Source organism: Macaca fascicularis, chromosome 6 (genome assembly GCF_037993035.2).
Source record: "Macaca fascicularis isolate 582-1 chromosome 6, T2T-MFA8v1.1".
Classification (NCBI taxonomy): Eukaryota; Metazoa; Chordata; class Mammalia; order Primates; family Cercopithecidae; genus Macaca; species Macaca fascicularis.
Genome location: NC_088380.1, coordinates 128,961,206 through 128,975,716, shown reverse-complemented (window position 1 = coordinate 128,975,716; position 14,511 = coordinate 128,961,206). Strand labels below are relative to the sequence as shown.

The following is a 14,511-nucleotide window of genomic DNA, read 5'->3' as shown; positions in this document are numbered from 1 at the left end:
ACACTGTCTCTGTGTCAAACGTTTTATTTTTAAGAATCATCTTCAGCATTTTTTAGCTGAATTTATTTATTGCAACCAGTGATGGAGGCAGAAGGGATGCACCATAATTTGTAATTTGTAATCATATCTTTTATATTTCACAGATGGCAAACCTCAGGAATATTCTGTCTAAGGTTATGCACTACTAAGTAGAGGCAAAGCCAGCTAACACAAATCATTTCCTGCTAACCAGTCTAGTGTTCTTCTGACTTGCCCTGGACTGCTCTGAATCATGGGTATGTCTTTGAACCATCTAGGTCAGAATTCCAGACATCTTTAGCCCTGAATTGTATTGCTTGGATGTTCATGAACCTAACTCCAAATGAGTTACCCTTCTTTCCAGGAGAGATTAAACAGAAATGGTAGACATCATCATCATCATTAACAAAACGTGTATAGATTTTGTGTCTCTAACATACCTTACTCACAGATCTCCCTGAACTGGTCTATAAGGCAACATATTCCATAGTCAGTTGGTTTAAATCTTCAACTTCACCTTCAAAGAAAATTGGATTATAAGCATCCTTTTTAATGTCTTATTAAAAAGGCAAGGAAGATGGCACTGTTTTAGGCACTGTTTTAGAAAACTTGATTCTAGAGATCAGGATTTCTCTGAAAAATCCCTACAAGGATTGGTCTTTTTGTAGTTTTGCCCTTTAATTTATACATTAAAATTCTTGCAGGTGATTTGTGGGTCATTTTATGGTTTCTCAAATCCAAATATTGAGAACAAACTAACATATACCTGAACTTGAGAGCTTGGAGAGACCTTAGTTTTTAAGCCTAGGGCAGATATACATATTTTATATACCTTTAAATCTGGTCTCTCTCTCTCTGTCTCTCTCCCTCTCCCTCTCTCTCTCCCTGTCTGTCTATCTGTCTCCATCCCACCCCTCTCTCGTGTGTGTGATTTTAAAATGAGTTGAACACTTAAAATTCTTTTTGGAAGAAGGAAAGAATCCATGCTCACAGGAGCTGTGCAGAAAAAGATAAAAGAATGTATAATAGAAAAAATACATGCAAACACACATGCATACACATAAACAAAGAAAAAATATATTGTATTCAGTTCTGGGTGTTACTTCTTTAAAAAGCCACAGGTTATCTGGAATATACCAAGACAGAGTAAGGAAGCCAAGAGAACCAGTGGTTGAGAAACTGTCTTATGCAATACAGCTAAGGAAATACCTAACTTGGTGAAGAGAAAAAAGCTTTCCTCTCTAAGAATCTAAAGATCCCACAGGTAAAAGGAGGATTTAACTTCAAGGGTAAATCTTGGAGGAAATATCAGAGATATCAGTCTCAGTAAATACTTTGTAATTATGGTATTTCAAACGGGCTTTAATGGAATGGGCTGCTTTGTGAAATCACACCCACCTCAGCAAGAAATTGTTCAAATAGAAGTCCTCTGAGAGAAGAAGATCAGAATCCTGCATTGTGAAGTAAGAATAGATAGCCTCCCAGCTCAAAAGATTTTGTGTAGTCTGGGATGGCATTGACAAACACCCGTGAAACTAAACCAGGACCTCAGGACAGTCCTAAACAATTTTACATCTCTTCAGAGAGCTGCCATGACTATCTCTGTTGAATTCCCCTATCCTATGTCATCATAATCCCACCAGGAACTTGAGTGAAATTGGAGGTTAAGGGAGAGAAAAGAGGGAGCAAGAGAGTTAAAATCCAACTAATTTTTAAAAGAGAACTGGAATATTGTTCATTCAGTGAACATATGATTTGTTCCCTGTTGTAAATGAAAACTTATCAACTCCACAAGGACAAAACTATGACCTAATGAGGTCCAAACAAGAAGAAAATATCTGGAAAGAAAAAGAAAACATTTCTAGCACTGGGAAGTTGAGCTTGGGCTTAAGCCAACCAACCATGTCTTGCACTGGCTTCTGGAAGGTAACTATGGAATATTCTGGGAACTGGAGCCCTTACTCCGTTATGTACAGGAAACTATCCAAATCCAAGTTTCAAATTTTTGGCTCACCTGAAATGGTTATGCTTTATTTTTGATTTTGCAAAGATTACTTAATTTCTGCAGTGGATGTGTTTGGAAATTATTATTGAGTATGTATGGAACACAGATCACAATCCTGATTGCCATTTTAAAGAGAAGCAGACACAACAGCAGCATGCATGGGATCATTGAAGACTACATCTTCAGTCAGTTATCTTGGCTTCATTCTGATTGTTCATGAGGATTAAACTTTGGAGCAATCCTAGATGAGTTATTCCCAAACTTTAGAGTGCATGAGAGTCACTCAGATGGCTTATTAAAACAGACTGCTGGGTCCAAATCCCAGACTTTCTGATTCAGTAGGTCAATGTGGTGCCCAATAATTTGCATTTGTAAGAAGTTCCCAGGTGATGCTGATTCTGCTGGTCCCAGAATCACATTTTAGAACCACTACCTAAGCTAGTGGCTATTCTCAGCTTTGGCTACATCTGCACTTAATTAAAGATAGTGACCTCTTCCCCACATGCCACGTCTATCCAGATGTTAACTTCATTATACAGGATTCATGCCTAGTGCCCTTTTGATTAAGCTGCCTCAGTGGACTCAATTAAGCATTTCCCATGAAGACCACCCAGCAATCTCAGAGGGTCTTAGGTCTGTCTTTTTATTATTATGATTTTTTTCAATTTGTTGTGCTATACAAGACATAGACATTGGCACACACAACTTTACACAATTTGGGTCTTGGCTACTTTAAAATTTCCTTTCTGTATAGCATTTCATGGCTACAAAGATGTTCTTAGTGTCTTCTGTTAATGAGGTCCAGTTTTATAATTTTCAATGCTGCCTTTTTAGAACCGAGGTCTCAATTTGGGGACATCTATTCACTAGAACAACAGTATAATAAATCCCAGGTCTGTTAACACAGAAGAAAAATGAAAAAAATAAAAAGCAAAAATCTACTAAGAATTTGCTTAAAAATCAATGCTTACATAAATATATGTGAAGATACTGAACATAATTACTCACTGTATCAGAAGCAGTCCAAAGAGCTAACCCAGCTAAGTGAGAAAAAGAAAAACCCAGCCATATATTTGTAATTAGAATTACAATGTGCTTATTTTTATTGGCTCCAAATCCAGAGATCAAATTATTATGAAGGTTTTATAAGTTCTTCCAATTTGTAAATGTACCAATTTGATAACCAAAAGGAGATAAATTCCCTATAAAATAAATGTCTTTTTTTTTCTGAAGAAAAGAGTATACTTTAATATATATTTAGATGATTAAGCAAGGATAGTGAGTTAAATGTCTGAACAACCAAATATTTGCACATCTATACATACACATAGAGTATGACTTAGTAAGTATTAATTCTTTAATCCAATGCTTCATTTAGCCCTACTTTATTAAAGACATGTAGGGTAGAGACGATTAACAAAATCTGCTTCCATGATGGCTGAGGTACTATACTAAAAGTGCAAAAACTGAACGCTGCATACCTACCTAACACACTTCTGATATGTGTGGAAGTATTTCAAAAACAACATAAGATTATTTATGTGTACCTTTAAAATTCAGCTAGGAAGTATTATCTTCAGTTTCATCAATATGTTGTTTTTTAAACACAATATCTTGTACAGAGTAAATAATATATTGTTTATGTTGAGTTCATTTCCAGATTGAAAACTGTTGAGTTGCTTTATAATTTTTGCACTAGAACTCTTGGTATTGTCTTAAATAAAAAATGTTGTGATGACTATTTTTTAACATATAATAGCTTAATGTTCATGTATTTTCTTGAACAGTTTCCTCTGAAGTCTATTTTTGAAGAGGAGTCAGTTTTCTAGAGGCCCTTTCAGAAACTGTTGATGAGCGCTATGAAAACTTCAAGCTATACTCTCCACTGACAGGGTCTGTTTTCCAATGATTAAACTTGAATTCTTTGCCATTAAGCATATGGAGAAAGAATAACATTTGTAGGCTGCGGTGTGGGTTTTTCCTTTTTGGCACCACAGAAGGACACCAACTTCATTTTGTAATTAACCAACATAAGCAAGAAAGGACTGAGAGCAGAGAAGTTTGAAGAGAGGTCTGTAAGAACAGCTGGAATAAAGCTGCATGCTGCCAAGTCTTTCAAGAAATAGACTAAGATAAAGTGAGAAATCCAAAGTGGAGTGATCAGCAACATTAATAAAATACTGAACTTGGCCCCTCTAAGGATTTCAGTTTCTGAATCATCATCTCCAATCCAGATGTCACCATATGTCATCTTCTTTCTCTCCGAAAAGAGGAAAGACATCCAGAAACAGACAAAGACTAAAATAACTAAAGGAAGAATATCAATCAGAACCAAAAAAATTTTCCCCTAGAAAAACTCTACCTGCTTGTTTCCAAAGACAACTTGGGCAATCCATGTACATCTTGTTAGTAGACAAGGGATCTGTATCATCTCCTGCATTCGAGAATTCTGGTTTTCTAGTACGAATTAAAACTGGGATATATACACCACACCAGCCACCCAAAGTACAGAAACCACCTTCACCACCTTCAAGGAATGCTTCTGTTGGTCCAGGCTTAGATTCTCACCCAAAGGGTGGGCAATTTGGTAAAGCTTCCAGTGGTAAAGCAATGCAAAGTGTAACATGAACCAGATGGCCAGTGAAGTTGTCAGGGCTGATGTAAAGCACAGAACTTTGCAGCCAGCTGAATCCAACATGATACCAGAAGAGTAAACAATTTTCATAACATTCACCACCAAGTTTTTAATAAGGTGGACAAAAATAAGATTAAAAATTAGAAGAAAGGATGTCTGTAAATGCCCAGTGATACATCTTCTTGTAGAATAAAACAAACGTGAGTTTCCAACGATGTTCACGAAGATTAGGATGGTACAAGTGATGATCTCAAGCATGTCTGCAGAGGGCTTCATGGTAAATTCTGAACTGTTATCTCAAATGTCTTTTTCTCTTCTGTTTGTCACTAGGCTTTTGGAAAACTTTTAAGAGGTCCTTAGTGAGACAATCTGGATTTTTAAATAGATCCACTATGTTGACAAAATCATCAACTGATATCACCCTAACAGTTCAAAGCCTGTAACAGAATTCTGCTTGCTCCAGTGATGAGATGCTGAAAACAGAACTGCTTCCCAAAAGGATTCTATTTTGTCATCTCCAGGGACTTGACTATGATGAGAAAGTGCTAGGTATCATCACTTAATTAAAAGTCTCAGAAATGTATTTACAGTACTGTAATACGATTTCCTAGATACAGTATAATACAGTTTTCAAAAACCATGATGGAGAGAATAAAATTAAATTTGTGACACAAAAGAAAAGTAGCCAGAGGTTGAAAGTATACCACTCCACTCATGGAAGAAAGTTAAAGTAAGGGATGTCTGAATAACAATGAAGATTTCAAAATAACAAAATGACAAATTAAAAATGAGAGTAATAACATGATAGAGATTTATACAAGTAGAATAGTTTTCTAGTTTCTCTACAATTTTGCAAAGCAGAAGTACTATTACCTGTTCTGATGATCTTGTAGAGATGTTAGAAATACAAAAGATGGTGGAAAATACTTCTGTAGGAAGTAAGGGTGGTTATAAAGAAGGAAGGAAGAAGGGAGGGAGAGGGGGAAGGGAAAGAGGAGGGAGAAAAAGAAGACATCTTTATAAACATGGGGATTATGTCCAGGAGCAAATATCTAAACTATCGGTTAAGGAAACATTCAAACAATTGAGAAGTGATTAGGGAGATTTTCCTTCCTACAGCACAAGAGGCTAGGGAAATATTTCTCTTCTAAGTATGACTGGAGAGTACAGAACTAGAACAGAAAGATGGCCTTGAAATACATTGCTCGAGTAATCTGGCATGAACTCACTTTCTGGATGAATCCAAGTATAGTATAGTGATCCACTCTAGGACAAACTATTTTCCCTGGACTGCATTTGCTTGTAGGTTTTGCTGTCATCAACCTTCCTGTCCCATACTATCAAAACATAAGCTTTAGCCTGGCCCGGTGGTGTAATGGAGTGGCAACAACTTGAACAGCTGTGCACATCTCTTCCAAACTCTGTGTTCAGTGACTTTATGTTAAGAGCTTACAATTGGCCATGCTGGAAGTATTTACACCATGGAAATTGGCAAATGCTGCAAATCACAGCTTTTTTGGAGGAGAGCTGTTTTAGAAACACAACATTGGCCTGACCAAAAAAATACAGATTAGAATAAGAAATTAGCTGATGTTTTATTTACATAAAGATGTGATCAGTATTTGGTATTGGTCAGCCCTTTCAGTAAGGGTATGAACAACTCCTAGTGCTGCATGTTAGATAAGAGGTTTATGGCTGTGTAAGCAGATGGAAAAGCTGGGCTGCACAACCCTACTGTGGGGAGGTGGCGACTGGGGACTGACAGTTTCTATTAACCCCCTTTCCTTTAGTTTGCTACTAAGATAGTCAACTTAGAGTCCTCACACATTTTTTTTAAAGAAACATCCATTATCAGTCAAATAGAAACCCCTGTGGTTCTAATAATAAAATAATACAATAATACAATAATAATGCTCTTATTATTTATTTAACCCCAACTTAAGCCAGACACTGTGTTGGTGTTTTGCTTTACAATTCCAACCTGATTTAATCTTTAATATCACTCTCATTTCACAGATGAGGAAACAGAAGACCAGAGAGTAAAGCAGATTGCTCAAAGCTACTAATGATGACAGGAATCAAAGCCAGGTAGGACTGATTCCCAAACCACCGGTTCTCAGTCACTGCCTTTCCACACATGTCAGATTGCAGATTCCTGTTGACTTTTCTCAGTCTCCCTCTAATGATTTATAATTGGTACATCCAACATATAACACACTGAGAAGAGTTTCTTTGAGTTTATAATATAGAAGTCAAACAGGTTTTTAAATGGCAATTTGTCTTCTCCCTTCTCTTTCAACGACAGTAATAAATATGGTTGTTTTCACCTCTGTACCTCATGAAGACCTTCAAGCGTTCTGTACACCAGCTCAAGATGACTTGCTTGAAATGGAAAAAGGCTCTTTCAGCAGTAGTTAGCCCCTACACTGGCAATGTGTAAGCAGAGGCACGATGACCACCTGAAGTAATTCTTTTTCTTTTTTGAGATAAGGTCTTGCTCTGTTACCTAGGCCGGATAACAGAAATCTAATCAGAGTTGACTGCAACCTTGAACTCCTAGGCTCAAGTGATCCTCCCACTTCAGCCTCCCAAGTCACTGGGACTACAGGAGCATGTCATCACGTTCAGTCAATTTTTAATTTTTTTTGTAGAGACAGGGTCTCACTATGTGGCCCGGGCTGGTCTCAAACTCCTGGTCTCAAGTGATCCTCCTGCCTCAGCCTCCCAAGGCACAAGGATTATAGGCATGAGTCACCAGGCCCAGCCCTAAGCCTGAAGTAACTCTGTAGAGTAGTGAAGAAAAACTCTAAACAGCAGGCAGAATATAGCCCACTTGAGTTTGAGATTTAGTTTTGGCATGATAAATTGAGAAATTGTCTAAGTGATGCTATTTCTGAAATTTACACAAATAGTAACAATTTATAGCAAATAATACTGACTTTCTACATGCATATGAGGAGCAATTAGAAAAACATATTTTACAAAATCAAAAAAAGCTTATATGAAGCTGTGCAAACAATCAGCAAACAAGTCGTATGTTCCTTTGCATTAGGATAAAAAGGACAAAAAATATGTGCCATTTTCTCCTTCAGGGTTATATCTAGACTAGAGAAACAGCATACATTAAAATATGAGGGGAACAAAGTTAATTTTTGTGAATATTTGCTTAACTGATGAATAAGACTTTCTGTTGATAAGTAAGAAACAGAAGGATAAACAGGTACCTTCATAAGACTGCACTTAATTAGCTGTTTATTAAGAAGCAGTTGTGTGCTCAGCATGGCCTGGCTTCTAGGGATGGTACACAGGGTGCAATTGTCCCAGCCTTCTAGAGGCAATGATTTGGCAGTAAGAACACACTAAAGTACAATACATGTCATATATGTTACATTATGTTACATACATACATGTATGAGAAATATAAAATATATTTATGTTTTAATAATTATTAATTGATAGTGATAAAATAAGTAATCCAACGTAATAAATTGCATGGCTATGAGTACAAGAGCAAAATGTTCAGAGAAGTGTGGGATCCATGTGCGCCATACTATTATTTTTTGAGCATACAGATTTTTTTGTTGATATATGAGTTGTATATATTTTGGAAACATGTAATATTTTGATACCTGTGTACAATGTGTAATGATCAGATTGGGGTAACTGGGATATCCATCAACTCAAACATGTAATTTTTCTTAGTGTTGGGAACATAACAATTTTTCTCTTCTAGCTATTTTGAAATATACCATTCTATTTTTAATTTCCAGTTCACAGAAAAGGAAAGTGAAGCTTGGAAAAGTGAAGCCACTTGCTCTAACTGGCAGGAAGAGGTGGCATTGAACCCCAGGACTCTTGCATTCAATAGCTCTTTTGGAAAGAGAATAGGAAAAGTGCAGCTGACTGAACCGTGAAGCAAAGGAGCTAAGAAGCCTGGATGCCAACCCCAAGGGTCCTGAAGAGTCCTCCTGAGGAGTTCCTTACAGCAGAAAGCCCATTTCTCAGAGGCACATACATGGTCCAGAGCCAAGAAGGTCCAGGAAGCAAGACTGCATCCTTCGCCAAGGAAGGTGACTGTGATGTGGACACTTCAAGGGGGAACAAAAAAAAAATCTTTCTTTGAAAACCTAACATAGGCTCTGCCAATCCAACTTCACCGAGGCTCTTTGAGAACTGAGTTCAAAGGTTCTCTACAGCTTCCATTTACTTTGGCATAAGATTTAACAGAAAAAGAATTAAGGGAGAATTTATATGGGCCAGGCTGTTTTCCAAATCTCAAACTGCTAAAAGTTATTTAGAATGTGCTTTAGCTCGCAATCATATGTAAAGTGGTTCAGATGTAAATGCTTTCCGTGTGGCCTAAGGCAATCTAGGTTTCCTCAAATGCACATGTGCCATTCGAAAATTAAAGATTTTGATTGGAAATCTCAAAGTACATTGGGTTCCTCTTGATTAGAGACTGCTGTTACTTTATGCGACATTGGGTCAGAGGAGGAGAAATAAAACACACTGCCTTCATTTGGGCATTATATTCTCACAGTAGCTCTAAGATAAACAAACTTCGCAGGCTGAGGGAAAGGGCATTTGCTCCTTTAAATTGAGTATGTAATATAAATAAATGTCTTCTAAGAAAGGATGGCTGAAACTTGATTCTGAATCTGAATCCATACAATGGCACTAATTTATTTTAATGAAGATCAGTGTGGAGCATCTGTGGGAGTGCTTGCCTTCTTGAGATCAGAGCTGGTCTGACCAAAAATGATCCTTCACTAACTCTCAGAAAAATGCTGCTTGAAACTGATTAGTTCACTGGCTAGGAGCAAACTGATATGTTACATAGGACAAAATGGAAGGAATTACCAAATCTCTTACTGTGTAATCAATGGCTGCCTACAGCTATTTTCAATTCTCTCCAAGGCAGTGATTTTGTGACCAGTCAGGCTAGGACTAAAAACCCCTAACCCCAAATTAAAAGTGAATGGAGAGAAACTTCAGGCTGGCTGGGGCCAGAGCAATTAAATGGTAATTGCCTTTTAGATATACTAATGTTGCTAATTATATTACTGTGCTAACTGCTGGGAAATGTGGATAAGAGCTCCAGGCCACTCTGATGGGAGAAGGGAGCTAAGATTTATTAAGTCTGGCACTAAGCTTGATCCTTCAAATAAGTTATCTCTTGAAATCCTTATAATAAGTGCAAAGTATCATTAGGTTCACTAAGGCTGAGTCGCTTGCTCAGTTAGCTCCAGCTGGTACATGACAGAGTCAGGAGTCCCACCAGGTTTGTGTGGCATGGGCTTGAGTAGAAATGGGGAGAAATGTGTGATTTCTGGATATACTAGGTTCAAAAACTGGAAATCTGGTAGCAGAGAAGGATGACAGAATTTGAAAATCAGGCCGTGACGAAAAATTCTGCAAGTATGAGGGCTCCAGAGGCACCTTTTCTCGTGTGTGGAAAGGAAGAGCCCCAGATAGGAAAGTTTTGTGGGCAGAATATGGGGAAGCCTCGTGCCAGAACATAGGAGGCTGGGAGGGGAGGAACTGCCGTCAAGGAAAACTGACTCTATGGTACTCAGCAAAACCACTTATTACCTGTAACACTAGGGGATCCAAAGGAGGGGCCTCCAGACTGTCTGAGGCTGAAAGGCCTAGGGAATCAGGAAGTAAAGTGAAGGGGACAGTGCCTATATACTTGCCACTCTCTAGGCCAATCTATCAGAATGACAAAGTCTGTTAATTGCAATGGCAAAGTCTGTTAAAGATGACCCTACAACTCCAGAGTCAGAAGACTTGGGTTAAATCATGTATGAATTATGAAAGGTTTGGCAAGTCCTATTTGCTGTGTGTCAGGTTTCTAATAAGGAGTTTCTCAGAGACAATAAAATATATACAGACCTATGTGTATGTGTTTGTGTGTGTGTATATATATAGTTTATGCACACACAGCTATGAGACAATCATGGGATTCAAATAAAACTCTGAGCCCAGTTTGAAGGATGCAGAGTGCTATACAACTGCTAGTTTTTGCTACTATTTGTCTCCTAAAATCACATACACAGTAATACAGGTGCTTTCTGCTTGAAACGGGAAAGTGCTACCTGGTTTCTTTGCCAAGACTGGAATTCTAAATGCACTGTCTTTGCAGCATAAGTGCAGTTCCTTGGCAAACAGTTGTGGGAAATTCCCCCAAGTGTCTCCAGGCCTGACTCCAGCCCTGAGCCCCTTAGTCTCTATCTCTACTCTATCCTCTAAAGAAACTCATCTCTGGTTTTTTGAACCCGACTACATACATCCTCAAGTCTCATCAACCCTGCAAATGAAACCCATCCCAACTTTGCATTTCATCCCGTCTTTTCTCTGGTCTTATCCAAACTTCAAAAGACACATCTACATTTACCATTGCTACTTTCTTGTCTTCCTTTTACTTCCTAACCCAGCACAATTTAGTTTCTACTACTTTTTCCTCTGAAAATGATTTAGAACAAGATCATCTTCTACCACTAAATCCAATCACACCTGGACCTGTCTGATATTCTCTTTTTCTTTTAAGGCTTTACATTTGTTGCTCCCTATGGTCAAGTCTTGGTCCACTTCTCTTCTCAATCACCCACGAATACCTATGTGTACAGATCCCATCTGCTTCTGGATAACTCCGCTTGATGTCCCTTAGACTCCCAACTCAAACTTAACCTTACTTGACAACACCACCATCCTCAGCTGAGGTGAGAGATTTGGGTGCCATCCCTGGATCCCACCTCTCCCTCACCTGTACATCCATCCTTCCTATCATTTTTATGCTTTCCATCCTTTCTACCATTTTCTTACTGCTGCTTCTCATTGTTTCTTGCTTGAATGAATCTGAGAAGGACAAGACAAAGGCAAATAAATCATATTTTTGCTTCTTCAAAATCATTCTGGGAGTCTACACAACTGTCAAAGTGACCTAAAATACAAATATGGGCTTGCCACTTCCCTGTTGAAAACCTTTCAGAACTTTCCCATTGCCTACAGGGAAGATGGCCAGTAACTCCGTTAAGTCACATGAAGCCTCTCATGTTGGGTGCCTGCCTACATTCAGCTCCTATCAATCTCTGACTCATACTGGAAACTTTATGACAGAGACTGAGATTCTGTGCATATCTCATGCTGTTTCTTGTCCTGGTGCTTTGGCTTATGCTGATACCTCTGTATGCATCCTCCTTCTCTCATGACCACACCAAGACATCCAACACCCAACGTTTGGCTTTTCACTTGGCTATGAATGGCATGAACATTTGCCTATTTACTCTCAGATATATTCTCTCAGGAAATGATATTTCCTAGGCTCCTTTGCCAACTGACTGGTTTCCAGGTAAATCTGGCCAATGGCAGACTCAATCAGAAGACTGGAGGGCTTGGAGAAGGGACTTAGTCTTTCTCTAACTCTCTTTCTCACATACGCATACATACTTACCCTGCCACAGGCAGTGTCTTCTATGTCATCAGCTCCTATAACTGTTCAGCAGCTGAACATCATTCCAGCTTTGCTAGTGGCCCTACCTTGTGGGTGGTAATAGACCTTTTCCCTTTGTCCTTTCAATCCTAGGGGAGCTGGTGGCTTCCCTGCTTTTGCTAGTATCAAGATTGCCTTATCTTGCTTAGTTTGGTGTCTCAGCTCTTTCAGCATTGGAGTAACGAATTCTCTATTGTAATTTTCCTCTGTTTAAAATATTTAGAATGGTTTCTGTTTATGCTGACTTGACCCTGACTAATTCACTTGTTTAACCTTTAAACTTTTCAAAAACTCAGTTTAGGGGTTACTTAGGAAGTAACTCCTAAGGACGCTTTTAAGTTTACACCTGACTTCAAGTCTAGGTTGTCTACCTGCCTCTTCCTCTGTGAAAAATTCTCCAGCAAATGACACTCTATATACTTACCATAACTTCCTATTATTATCTATCCATGCGTCTGCATCTCCTGATGAGATCCTCTGGCTTGTTCACCATAACCCACAGTGCTCAGCACAGAGATTGGCATAAAGAAGACACTCAAGAATATTTTGAACGAATGGAAAAATATTAATGAATAAAACCATGTGACCAAACAGGGATCTTTCTTTTTCTTTTTTTATGGAGACAGGGTCTCACTCTGCCGCCCAGACTGGAATGCAGTGGTGTGATCTCGGCTCACTGCAACCTCTGCCTCACAGGCTCAAGTGATTTTCCTGTCTCAGCCTCCCAAGTAGCTGGGATTACAGGCACACGCCACCACACCCAGCTAATTTTTGTAATTTTAGCAGAGGCAGGGTTTCACCATGTTGGCCAGGTTGGTCTCAAACTCCTGACCTCAAATGATCCACCTGCCTCAGCCTTCCAAATTGCAGGGATTACAGGCGTGAGTCACCATGCCTGGCCAGAGGGATCTTTCTATCAGAAGCCAAGTTTGGCTTAGCCATAGAAGGTATCCCACATTTTTTGTACCAGTACTATAGAAAAAGTCTTACTCCCAAACAAATCATGGCCTAATTATTTAAAAATAAACATAAGACATACGGCATTTTGGGGAAAAGCATATGTCATAAAACTGGTCACAATTCTAAAAAAATTAATAAGGTTCATGGTTCCAAAGAGTCCAGACAGGGAATTGGGGAAAGTAAAAAGAAGATGGACATTTTGCATGAGTAAATAAGCTAAATGAGATTAAATACAGGTTGGGGCATGGGGGCAACAAAGTAGGCAGGAAGCCAAGGAGAAGAGAGACCACCAATACAGATGGCAGATTCTTTTGAGATTCATTTTATGTTCAAACTCTAGTCTTACCCAAATGTTTTATATATGTCTCTTTTTAACAATTACTCTTTTCATGTTTTCTTTCACTGGGAAAAGGCACTGAACATTATATTTAAAAAATTAACGATTATCTCTCACCATTGTATAAGTCTACAAATGAGGAAAAAAGAGATCTAGAAGGGCCCAGTGACTTGCCTATGGTCACACAGCTTTCTAATGGCACAGGTGGGTAGAAGACAGGTCTCCTGCATTGGTCTGTCCACCACACTTTTAAAATTTATTGAAATATTAAAAAAAGTAATAAAGAAAATGAAATTAATGAAAAAAAAATTTTTACATTAAAGCAATTTGGCCTCAGATTGGCTGTTGACTGCACCTTTGTATCAAAGCACTTAGTGCAAATGACTTCATTAGCATGACATTCATAAACACTGACTGTTTCATTTTCATTATAAGCAGGCAAAGGATGTGGTAGTACAAATAACACATGTGTCTTGAATATAATTTTCTAATATCCAGTTAAAGTCTTCCATCTATGTCAAATATCTGAACAATAAAATGTTGAAAATTGGCTGGGCACAGTGGCTCACACCTACAATCCTGTTAACAGGAAAGGAGTCCTGATCTAGACCCCAAGAGAGGGTTCTTGCATCTTGCAAAAGAAAGAATTCAGGGCAAGTCCATAAAGTGAAAGCAAGTTTATTAAGAAGGTGAAGGAATAAAAAGAGTGGCTACTCCACAGATAGTGCAGCCCTAAGGGCTGCTGGTTGCCCATTTTTATGGTTATTTCTTGATTATATGCTAAACAAAGGGTGAATTATTCATGCCTCTCCTTTTTAGACCATATAGGTAACTTCCAGACATTGCCTTGGTGTCTCAAACTAAACTGTCAGGGCGCTGGTGGGAGGGTAGCAGTGAGGACAACTAGAGGTTACTCTCATCACCATCTTGGTTTTGGTGGGTCTTGGCTGGCTTCTTTACTGCAACCTGTTTTATTATCAAGGTCTTTATGACTTGTATTTTGTGCCAACCTCCTATCTCATCCTGTGACTAAGAATGCCTTAACCTCTGGGGAATGCAGCCCA

At 38.5% G+C, this 14,511-nt stretch overlaps 1 protein-coding gene and 1 pseudogene across 16 annotated transcripts in view; both read right to left on the bottom strand.

The window, feature by feature from the left end:
• The window catches only part of SNCAIP (synuclein alpha interacting protein), a 147,410-nt gene that overhangs the window by 80,395 nt on the left and 52,504 nt on the right, over nt 1-14,511 (bottom strand). The gene's annotated exons all lie outside the window — the stretch shown is intronic.
• LOC135971140 (uncharacterized) lies at nt 3,896-5,022 on the bottom strand (annotated as a pseudogene).